Here is a 12,618-nt window from a genome sequence, read left to right as displayed (position 1 = left end):
GCAACATCTTGAGCTATACACTGGCTCCTTTGAGCCATGGCTAGGATGCAGAGTGTACCAATTCCCAAGGTTGCACAAAGCAGCAAGCCCTGAGGTTGGCTCAGGAAACCATTTTTTTTTCCTTCTAGGCCTCTGGACCTGAGAGGGGCTGCTGCAAAGGTCTCTGACATGCCCTGGAGAGATTTTTTTCCATTGTCTTGGTGATTAACATTCAGCTTCTTGTTATCAATGTAAATTTCTGCAGTAGGCTTGAATTTCTCCTCAGAAAATGGGTTTTTATTTTCTATCTCATTGTCAGGCTACAAACTTTAAACACTTTTATGCTCTGCTTCCTCTTGAACATTTTGCCACTTAGAAATTTCCTCAATCAGATATCCTAAATCATCTCTCCCAACTTGAAAGTTCCACAGATCTCTAGGGCAGGGGCAAAATGCCACCAGTCTCTTGGTAAGCGTAGCAAGAATCACCTTTATTCCAGTTCCCAACAAGTTCCTCATCTCCATCTGTGACCACCTTAGTCTGGACTTGGCTGTTCATGTCATGATCAGCATTTTGGTCAAAGCCATTCAACAAGTCTCTAGGAAGTTCCAAATTTTTCCACATTTTTCTGAGCACTCCAAACTGTTCCAACCTCTGCCTGTTACCTAGTTCTAAAGTTGCTTCCATATTTCTGGGTATCTTTACAGCAATACCTCACTATCCTGTACCAATTTACTGTATTAGTCCATTCTCACACTGCTCAAACTAGGCAATGTATAAAGAAAAGAGGTTTAATTTACTCACAGTTCCACAGGGCTGGGGAGGCCTCAGGAAACTTACAATAATGGTGGAAAGGGAAGCAAACATGTCCTTCTTCACACGGTGGCAGAAGGAAAAGTGCTGAGCAAAGGGGCAAAATCCCCTTACAAAACCATCAGATGTCATGACAATTCACTTACTATCATGAGAACAGCATGAGGATAACTGCCTCCATGATTCAATAACCTGACACTGGGTCCCTCTCATGACACATGGGGATTATGGGAATTATAAGTCAAGATGAGATTTGGATGGGGAAACAGCCAAACCATATCAGGGATTCACCTATGAGTAAAGTTCACAGTGGAACTTAGGGGATCAATGCATGCTGCTCAAGCATTTTTTTCTTTTAGGCTTTACTTTGTCTAGTCATTATTGTAGCATGAATTAAGGTTATTATATTTTAGGACCTTGTAAATCTTGCTTAGCATTTATTAGTCAAGGTGGGTAGATTAAACTGTGAAAGCGAATTATCCTGAGATTTTAGTGTGTGAACATAGCAAAGGTTTACTTTTTGCTTATGTGATGTTCACTGATTGTCAAGGCCACCCCCATGCCCCAAGGCAATGGTCCTCTGTACAGCAACTTGTTATTCCAGATCAATAGGATGCTGTAACCATTAGCTGGATTATTGGAAACAAGTGGGCTCCTATTCAATCAAAAGAGGGAAGAAAAACTGGAGAAACATGTATGGGCTTTTCACGGCTTAGCTTGATGTTGTACACATTTCCATCCACTGGCAAGAACTAGGCAAAAGTCTCCACCACAGCAAAGGGCAGGGGTGTTTAGTCTTCTTAAGTTTCTGCAATCAGATTTGGGTGAGTAGTAGGAGTGACTGTAATGAAATTTATAATCTCAAATTAACATTGTAACTCAAACTAGAAAAATATCTAGCTTTCAGCTTTTAATTCTGCCACCTTTTATTATAATCCCTTAGTGCTACATTGCCACAGAAGAAAAAGAACTGCATTTCCTTTTGTTTGTGATAAACAGGAGGGCACAATGGCTGGTGTTTTCAGGTCATGATTTATTGGTTCAGCCAGAGCCACTGCAATGCTGCATTCTTCTAGGACACTCAGCAACACAGCAGGCCTTTTAAAGAATCCCAACTGGCTCCCACGCTGAATAGAAAAGAAGGGAAAAGTATCATCCCAGCTAGCTTTGGCTGAAATGAAAATCTGCTCGAACCAAAAATAGAACTCTCATGAGGATTGTCTTTAAAAAAGAACGGCAGGGCTCAGTAGTTCTATGTGACATATGTTGAATCACTTAAAGTTTTTTCCCTCCACATAGTTTAGTCAGAAACTAAATGGCTTTGAGACAGTAAAAAATAATGAACTTGAACTCAAAAAGACATTTCAGAAATTTCAGACCAGGGCAGCCAAGGTATTTGTCAGCCCAGGCTATTTTCCTTTATCCCCTCTTGCTCCTGGAATTTAAGTTTCTAAAACTCTATTGAATGACAATCCTATAATATCTTACTCTATTATTGTCCCCCATCTCTGTTGACGCACGCAGTTATCCTCTCTGGAAATGCATATCTAACATTTTCTATCTGTTCTTCCTATCTATAGGACATTCAAGGTCCTCTTTCAAAGCTCTCAGCTCCCCAAAGCTTTCTGTGCGTGTGCTTTATGTTGTAAAATTATCACTTTGTAAAATACTGTCCTTTTCTCCAGGAGCTCCTCTATGTGGCTGAGAACTTAATCACATGCTAGTTTATGCAATACATATTGGAATTATGTCAGTCATGTCCTCCCAGAGATCTCAAATGGCCCTGATACACCTTTTCTCTATTGAACTCAAAACACCAAGTTGATGTTGCAGATTGGGGTCTCAGTAGCTATTTGTCAGTTGATTGTGCCCCACTTATTCAAACTGCAGTAATGTGACTTTTCTGAGACACGTGGAGTCTCCTGAGTAGAACCGATTAGTACATGAATGTGGAGTGTACATGAATGTAGAGTGTACATGAATGTGGAGACATGTGGAGTGTATGTGAATATACTCTTTGGCCATCCCTGATGATGTGGTCTCATCTATCCACTTCCAAATGACTGCTGGGGCTGAGTCCCTACTGGAGCCAAGGGGTATGCCATTATTGTGCTGTTCCTGCCCTTGATGGTGCTGAGACCCCATTGCATTGCTGTCTCTGGAACATTAGGGAAATCTGTAGATGGGATTATCATTCTAAATTCTTCACTCACTCCTAAAATATATATTTCTGTGCTCATTTACCATATGATTTTCCCTTACAATAGAGCAGGCAGAGTATGTACATACCCTCATCCTGTCCATTTTGGGTTCATGTAGCTTCCTTTGGCCAATGGAGCATTAGCATATGTATCCTGTGTAGGGGCCTTATGATTATAGTTTGTTTTTCCTCTTTGGTTCTATTCTCTGTCTTAATAAATATCTACCTTTGGGGTTTATTTGGCCTCAAAATGATGAAAACACATGGAGCAGACTTGACTGTGATCAGCAACTAAGAATCCATCGTAGCCCACCTGTACCAGGTAAGCCCAGTGAATATTAGCCAAACCGTAGCTAATTTTTAGAACAGATTAAGAAAAATCAGCATTTGAGGAAAAACACTGAGATTTGGGGGTAAGGCAATTGTTAACACAAAATTATCACAGTATAAATCTTATAACTAGATTCGATGGTGTGACATCCAGGATAGGGAGGCCTCAAAGACAAACTAAATCATAAAAGACTAGTTGCTGATCTGGAGGAAGAAGTAGGGAAAATACTGGAAGAAACCAGAGTGTTCTTGCTGGAAAGACATTGTGCAATGAAAGAACATGGCCCAGGTGGATGACTAGGTGGGGTGGCTACCCTTTGGCACTTCTAGTGACAGTCTTCCATATTTGCAGAAATTCTCTTTTCTGTCACACTGGCAAGTTGTGCTGCCTTTCAGACCTCAAGATTCTCATATGGTATAAAGATATGCAGTGCAGTGTAAGGGTTAAGAGAATAAGCTCAAGAGCCTAGCTGTCTGAGTTTTAGTCTTGGCTCTGCCACTTGACTGATTTTCTGACCTTGGCAAGTTATTTAGCCTTGTCACATCTTGGTTTTCTTATCTGGAAAATGGGGCTTGTAACAGAAACTACCTCATAAAATCATTGTGAGGAATACATGTTTTAATATCCGTAAGTACTTAGAATGGGATCAGGAACTTAGTAAGTTCTCAGTAAGTCATAGCTGTTGAGAACTATCATTAACATATCAGTAAGTCATAGATATTTATTACATTCATTGTTGTCTAACCAAAATTTAGGGCACAGAGGCCCATAGTAGTCTGCTGGGTATCCTGTAAGAAATTCAGATGAATATAAACATGGCCATTACCCTAAAGAAAGGTATAATCTAAAAATCTGTCATTTTGTATCTTATGACTTTACTGAATTTTTTAATTAGTTCTGATAGGGGTGTGTGTGTGTGTCTGTGTCTCTGTGTGTGTGATCTGTAGAGATTTTTACGTATAAGATAATGGCTTCTATGAACAGATATAACTTTACTTCTTGTTAAATTTAGATATCTTTTTTTTTTTTTTTTTTTTTTTTTTTTTTTTTTTTTTTTTGCCAAATTGCTCTGGGTGGGATTTTGAGTATTTTGTTGACTAGAAGTGATAACCATGGGCATTCTTGTCTTGTTCCTGATCTTTGAATTTTTCACCATTGAGGATGGTATGAATTGTGAGCTTTTTGTTTTTGCTTATTATTAAAATAAGGCATTTTCCTTCTATTTCTAGTTTGTTGAGAGTTTTTAATCATGAAATTGTGTTATATTTTGTTAAATGCTTCCCTACATCTATTAAGATGATCATGTGTTTTTAATCCTTTATAATGTGGTGTATCTCATTAATTGATTTCCATTTGTTGAAACATCCTTGCATTCCATGGATAAGTCTCACTGTGGTGTGGTGTGTGATGTTTTTAATGTGCTACTGGATTTGGTTTGCTAGTATTTTGTTGAGAATCTTTGTGTCTGTATTCAACAGAGATATGGCCTTTAGTTTTCTTTTATTATGGCATGTTTTTTCTTTTTTCTGAATTTGGTAAAAGGATACTTTTGACCTCATGAAATGAGTTTGAAAGTATTCCCCTTTTTTCAATTTTTTGAAGAATTTGAGAATAATTGGCATTAATTCATCTTTAAGTGTTTGGTAGAATTCACCAGTGAAGTCATCTGGTCCTGGGCTTTTTTTCCATGGGTGTAAATAACTTTTGATATGAAAATACATTTTAAAAAGCTGTGGAAAGAGCATAATGAACACCCAGATTTATCTATTGCTAGCATTCTTTTTGTTTATAAACACGTATCCATAAATGTAACTTTTGTAAACCATTATGGAGTGGATTGCATACATCATGGCTCTTTACTTTCAGATTCTTAAGTATGTATTTCCTAAGGAAAAGAACGTTTTCTCAAATAACCCTAGTCACTGGTAGATTTTAGGACTTTTATAGGATGATTTCCTTCCAGTATATGATTCAGTCTAGGATTATGCACTTCATTTAATTGCCATGTCTCTTTAGTTTACCTTAATCTGGAACTATTCTTCAGCCTTTGTTTTCAGTTATAACCTAACATTTTAAAATCTAATCGTTACTTTTTAATGAAATATGCCTCATTTGGGGATTCCTTAGAGTTCCTCAGGACTAGATTGAGGTCGTACTTTCTCATCTAGAATATTGCATGGGGGATACAATGCCTTTGTCAAGATATCGCATTCAGAGGCATACAGTGTCTATCTGCCCTCATTAGTGACATAGATTTTGATCATACAGTCAGTGTTGTCCAAGTTATTACCCATCAAAAGGTGATTCAATTTCCACACAGTATGGTTAGGATGTTTCCTTTTCAATTAATAAAACAGTCTGTCAAAGACACTTAAGATCTTGCAACTATCTGCCTTCTTATCAAAATTTTTTCATTAATTTAGCATCCTTTCATGATCCTTGCCTGATCCAATCTTTCCTATAATTATTGAAAAATAATGATTTTTTCAACTCTAGCTCATCAGCTGTATCTACTAGTCACTAATCAGCATTTTATTTAAGCAAGAACCCTCCTCTCCTGTTTATTTATTGATTTGTCTAGCCATTTTTGGTACCGATTCATGACTTACCATCCTTAAATACTTTGGTCCCATATTGTCCTCTGTGTGGCTGGCAAGAGCTCCTTCAACCTAGCCTCCATGTCCTTGGTCCTTCTGGCATAACTATGTGTGTGTGTATGTGTGTGTGTGTGTGTGTGTGTGTGCATGCACGCGCGTGCACACACATATACTTTCTTTTTTCTTTTGAGGTTTCTTTTCCTTCTGCTGTAACAAACAACTCTGGACAGACTATTTCTTTGGCCTTGTGACAGAAACTCACAAACTCATGAAGTGATCAACTTCAGAACTACTGCCTTCATTAATTCTTTGTTATAAGCAACTAAACTATGACCTCAACCCTTACTGAAAGTTGCTAATCAGCCACACAGCTTATCTAGAAGTTCCTTCCCTTAGAAACGGCCTTCGTTGGTTCAGAATTTCAGTCCCAAAGCCTGACCATATTCAGTGCTCATTCTGCGTCTGCACTCAGGTGTTTCCTGTAATTTGAGATTGATAGATGGTTAAGCTAAAATGTTACCAGGCAACGAAGATTATGAGTCACAAATTCACACAAGAATATATATTCACCATGGTGCTCTGTGGGATAAAGAAAATCTGGGGTTAGAAATGGAAGATGTTACAGAGAGTTCACACTTCTCGTGGAAGCCTTCCTGCTATGTCTAAGATCTTTGTCCAAGATGCCCCCTTTAGTGATCCCGTTAGAGATGGGAGTTGAGCAATGTCTCTTTCAGCTCATCCATGGAGGAGAAAACAAAGGAGAATTAAAGACTTGACAAGTCATCTAAATATTCTTTCTTTGAAATACCCTAAGGTACAGTTATCTAAGATTAACATCAAAACCCATATATGGTGGGCACTCTTGGTGCCTTACCCAGATCCCCTGTACCAGGACAGTATGCCCATACTTGGCTGCTATGAATGTTGGCAGCGAAAAGGTCACGGCTGCTCCCTTCTGTAGAGAATTATTCTAAACTAATGGGAGCCTCCATACCCAGGAGGTTAAGCTCATCTCTCACTTGGCTCAGGGCAACATGGATCCCAGAGTACAGAATGCAGATCCCTTTACCTTAAATGGGCTCAACTCTGGTGCAATTCATGCTCCATGGGTCCCCATGGGATCAGGCTTAGCCTAGACTTCAGAGGAGCCCAGTCTTGCTTAGCTAGTTCCCTTCTCCCATCTGCTTCCTTCCCTTCCTTAGAGCTCTCCCAATTGCACTCTCAATAAATTGTGTGTAATGGGACTGAAGTTCCTGTCTGAGGCCCTGCATCTAAGGAATCTGACTTAAGACTAGATATGTCAGAATAATCTGGGAAATATTTTAAAGATATAAATGATCTCATGTGTAAGTGATTTTTAAAATAAGCAGAAATGCGTATCTTTGAAATGAATCATTTGGAAAAAGGGAAAAACAGTATTTTAAACCACCCTGAAATATCCTAGTACTAATATTCTTTTAAAAGCATCACCATCTCCCAGTTGTATTAGTTGGAAGTCCCAAAGCCATCTTTGACTTTTTTCCCTCTGACCTGCCTTCCACCAGATGCAAACTTTGACTGTAGAATCGCTCACTTCTGCAGCCCACTTAACACTCCCAGTCAAGAACATCATGACCTCTCCCTGACATGTCCTCCTTGCTGATATTTCTCCTCCTGTATTCCCTACCACATCTATCATGCAGGTGACACTTTGCAGCCGGCAAAACCCACACTGGTATCAGCTGGTCCTTCTAGCTTCCTCCTGGATCTGCTGACCTGCCCTGTACTATTTGCTCTCTCTATATTCAGAATAAACTCCAACAGTGTTTGGCATATTCTTACCTTTCTTGTCTTTGAACTTGCTTTTCCTCCACTCAAGATGTTTCCTCCCCACCTTCTCTGCCTTTTGAAATCCTATGAACATTCAGTTCAAATGCTTGTGTCTCCATGAAGCCTTCCAAGATTCCCTGAATAAAAACCAGTTTCTCTTTCTCACATATTTCCTCAAGCTTTTATTTCTCTAGCAAGGCTCTTTCCATATTCTACTTGTAATTTTATCGCCAGTGAATGCATCTCACTTCTGCACTGTGCCGTAAAATGCTTGAGGAAAATAATTGTATCTTACTCATTTCTATTTCTATCTTGTCAGTTCACCTTCCTCGCTTCTGACCTTTTAAGCTTGGACAGCTTGCCTATATCCTGCATGGTTCATAGAAATTAAGGGCAGAAAACAGTATCTGTCCTAGACCATTTCTCAAATCCTTCCTTATTGACATGTCACACCCTGCTTTTTGCTTTTCTGTCTTTATGCTCACTCTTGCCTTTTCTGCTTCTTGCCCATTTTAATTTAGTGACAATTACTATTTGTCCTTTTGGACTTTTGTATTTGATTTATAGTTTGGCCCTGGGCTCAACCCATTTTGCTGTCTTCTGCAGCCTTGGGTGAGAGTTACTTTCCCAAAGTACATACTTATCAAGGATTCAATACATATGTGTATTCTAGAGCCCATGGGAACAATCAGGGAACACAGCCCTGTTTGCTTTCAACAAGCACTAAGTCTATCAATATAATTTCATTTCAAGCATCCTTTGAGGAAATCAGAAAAGTGACAGCCTATCTACTGTTAGCTCTTCTGCAGCCCTCCATCCCAGGTAAGGCAACCACACTTAGGCTCTCTCTTGAGTTTCTCTGGTCAGTTGTCTGGCCAGGAGAAACTGGCTCCAGCCCATCATTCTACTCTCCCTCTCCCTCTTTCCCGTAGTTGCCATCAATCTTCCTACTATGCACATGAGAAGACAGTTCCATCCTATTAAACACTGGTGCTGTTGAGAACTCTGTGGTTGCAGATGACAGAATATGTAGTTCATGTGGTGTCAGCAAACAGGGAACTTATTTGTTCTTATAATTGAAACTTCCAGGGTGGGTTTGACCTTAAGTACTGTAAGACTCAGCTGTAGTAACAGCATTTTCAGGAATCTGTGTATTCTCATCCCTTGACAGTAAGAAATTTTTCTCCATATAAGATTTGATCTTGGCTGGGAGCAGTGGCTCATGCCTGTAATCCCTGCACTTTGGGAGGTGGGTACATCATCTGAGGTCAGGAGTTCAAGACCAGCCTGTCCAATGTAGCAAAACCCCGTCTATATTAAAAATACCAAAAAGAGCCAGGTGTGGTGGTATGTGCCTGTAATTCTGATTACTCAGGAGGCTGAGGCAGGAGAATGGCTTGAACCCAGGAGGCAAAAGTTGCAGTGAGCCAAGATCATGTCATTGCTCTCCAGCCTGGGCAACAGAGCAAGATTCTGTCTTAAAAAAAAAAAAAAAAAAAAAAAAAAAAAAAAAAAAAGATTTAATCTCAGAAGGGCTATTCCACACAGTAGTGATTTGGCATCCAACAGATCGGGATTTAGATTGCATTGGCTTGGTCACTCAGGAGAAAAGAGTGTTCCATCCTTTCAAATTCAGGCCTGAATCATCAGACTCTTTGAGGTCCTAGACCCAAATTCTTGAACCAATCACCTTAGCTGGGGAAGTAGAATATTCTGATTGCACTGGTCTGAGTCCTAGGTCATCTCTGGGGCTCGCAGATGAGGTTGATTTCACTCAAACCATATAGACTGACATTGGGGAAGATTGTTTTTCAAAAGAAAAGTAAATATGAGCTCCAGAAGAACGGGAGAGGGATATGGGTGTCTCAAATGATATACATCTACTATATTCCTTTTCATCTGTACTTCCCCATGAGATAAGCAGCTAAGAGGGGCCTAAAGATCAAATAATTTCTTATAGGTAAAGTCATCGGACTGGGCCAAGGCCAGTTGATATTTACAATTTCTTTTATATACAAATTACACATTTCCCAATGGGTTAGAATATTTCATTTACTTTAGTCAGATGTTAATCTGTGTTACATCTCTGTTTTTTTTTCTCTATTCCCTCTTCTAATCATTTAAACATGTCATCTGAATTTTCTCTCCTCAAGGATTTTTACAAGACTGAAATAATTTTCTTGAAACGTAGAGCCTTTACTCCACTTTGTAAAATCTGAAGGGAACATTTCTAAGTGTCCTGGAGAGGGTGGAGAGAGATGAACAAGTCTAAGGGAGAAGCCAGAGACCAGAACATTTTTTTCAGCCTGGTAAGCTGCTGAAGAACTTGGAACATATTCAGCATTCTTGATCATGGAAATAGAAGAAAACTAATGTTTGAGAAGTGCCTATGTTGTATTGTACCCATTACTTAGTCTTTTATGTGTATAGTTTGATTATTCAATTTATTCACCAGAACAATTCTTCAGGAAAAATGGTCTCAAAGCCATTTTCACAGACAAGGAGCTAACTGTAGACTTAGGCAGTTTGAGGCACACATATTTGACCAAGTAGGATTTGAATCTAGGCATGTTGCAATCTTGTACCTGTAGCCTTTCTGTTGCTACTCTATGGGTTTGTCCAAGAAAAGGTCATTTACCCATGGTTTTCCATGTTTCCAGTGAAAAAAGAACTGGAAGTCACAAAGAACCAACAAGTTTGTCTACACATAGCTTTGTAACCAATTAGAGGAAGGCTGTCCCCCAGTGTATGAACCCTGGCTCACCCAACTTCAAGCTTTTACTTTTGCCAGTGTTTTGTAGGTTCACAGGTTCACACTGGGGTTCATACTTTTAGTTTTGTTTCCTCCCTACGAGCTCAGGATTCAAAGAATTTCTCATGGAGAGTGATGGGGTCCATGGTCAGGAGACCAAAAAGATCAGAGTGAGAAACTTTGAGATGTCCCAGTTTTCTTTAATTGCAGCCACACAGACCTTTGGTTATTGGTAGAAAAATGTCTATGAAATTTTCTGTTTCCAGTTTAATTGCTTTTTTTTTTTTTTTTTTTTTTTTTTTTTCCTGAGATGGAGTCTTGCTCAGTCACCCAGGCTGGAATGCAGTGGTGCAATCTTGGCTCACTAGAACTTTTGCCTCCCAAGTTCAAGCAATTCTCCTGCTTCAGCCTCCCCAGTAGCTAGGATTACAGGCACCAGCCACCACACCTGGCTAATTTTTGTATTTTTAGTAGAGAAAGGGTTACACCATGTTAGCCATGGTTTGTCTCAAACTCCTGACCTTGTGATACACCTACCTCAGCCTCCCAAAGTGCTGGGATTACAGGCATGAGCCACTCTGCTGGCCTAATTGCTTTTAAAACTGCTTTCTATCTTGTCTGAATTGACTCCTGAGTGGTTCTTTCTAAGTGGAAGTGTCTTATAAGTTTCAAAACACTATGAAAATGTTAGTTGTAGCTGTGTCAGTAATTGATATTTAAAGGCAGAAAAAAAAATCATTTTGGCTGTCCCTCTCTTCTTAAATTTGAGAAGCTCTGAACTCTGACATCTAATTATTCTCATAATTAAAGCTAGAGAGAAGGAGAATTAAAACTAAAATTCAAGCAATTACATGTACGAGGGCAAAAGTTGTTACTACGTTAAAATGCATAGTCCATTGTATTTTACTTAAGACAGTTATAAAGGAAAGCATTTGAGGTGCAGGAAGTGGGGGCAAGGCCTATGTATTAAAATGTTGACCTCAAAAAACTATGAATGCATTTTTAATTTTTCAGTCCCAAATAGACATCTTAGATAAAAGTATTATGTGTGAGACATGAGGTAATCTTGTACCTTTACAGAAAGACAAAATTTTTTCTCGAGTAAACATTGCTAGATTTTTGAGTATTTACTTATTATACACCTGTATCTTAGGTACGTTTATTACAAGCCTAAAAAATACCTTTTCATTCCACAAATGCCATTAAGACTAGAATTTCTCATTAGAACCAGCCAAATTGAGGATAGGATTAAAACAAGTAGAATCTTAATAGCAATTGGTAATTTTTAAAAAAGAGTACACACATTCTTCATTGAAAGGAAACTACCTCTCCCACTCTTACTGTAGATAATGTTCTGTTTATTGATTTGCTTATTTCTTTACTCACGTTACTGCATCTATGCTTTAATTCTTTTTAGCTTTTTATTTTGAAACAATTGCATGTTCACAGGAAGTTGCAAAGAAATCAAAGGGAGGCCCCATGAACCCTTTACCCATCCTCCTCTAATGTAAAAATCTTGTGTAACTATGGGACTGTTATCAAAATCAGGAAATCAATATTGGCACAAAACACAAAGCTTATTCGGATTTCACCAGTTGCACATGCAATAGTGTGTGTATGTGTGTGTATGTATGGGTGTGTGTATCTGTATGCAATTTTATCCCAAGTGTAGCTATGTAAACACCATCATCATCAAAATACAACAAAACTTTTATCAACATGAGGCTCCCTCATGCTGCTCCTTTACAGCCATGCCCACCTTCTCCTCACCTGGCTAACTCTTCTTAACCATTAACATGTTCACTATCATCTATGTCATTTCAGGAATGCTATATAAATGGAATTGTGCAGTATATATTTCTTTCATACTGGTAATTTTCATTCAGCATAATTTCCTTGAGGTTTATCCAAGTTGTTTTGTGTATTAATCGCATTCCTTTTTATTGCTAGTGGTATTCTGTGGAATGAATGTACCACAGTTTGTTTAACCATTTGCTCCAAATGTAGAAATTTATTTAGGAATTTCTATGTATATATTTTAGTTGAGTGGCTCATTAACATTAGGCATAAGCTGTCTGGTTATGATTCAGGGTCTGAGCACCAGGAGTGTTGGTTTTAATTAAAGAGAGATTAAGAA

General features: G+C 38.7%; 1 long non-coding RNA gene across 1 annotated transcript in view; it reads left to right on the top strand.

The window, feature by feature from the left end:
- LOC141585678 (uncharacterized) overlaps positions 1-12,618 on the top strand; it is a 298,927-nt gene that overhangs the window by 285,391 nt on the left and 918 nt on the right. The gene's annotated exons all lie outside the window — the stretch shown is intronic.

The sequence above is a fragment of the Saimiri boliviensis genome, chromosome 9 (assembly GCF_048565385.1).
Source record: "Saimiri boliviensis isolate mSaiBol1 chromosome 9, mSaiBol1.pri, whole genome shotgun sequence".
NCBI classification, from domain to species: Eukaryota; Metazoa; Chordata; class Mammalia; order Primates; family Cebidae; genus Saimiri; species Saimiri boliviensis.
The sequence above is the reverse complement of the archived record's forward strand: the minus strand, read 5'-3'. Positions and strand labels throughout refer to the sequence as shown.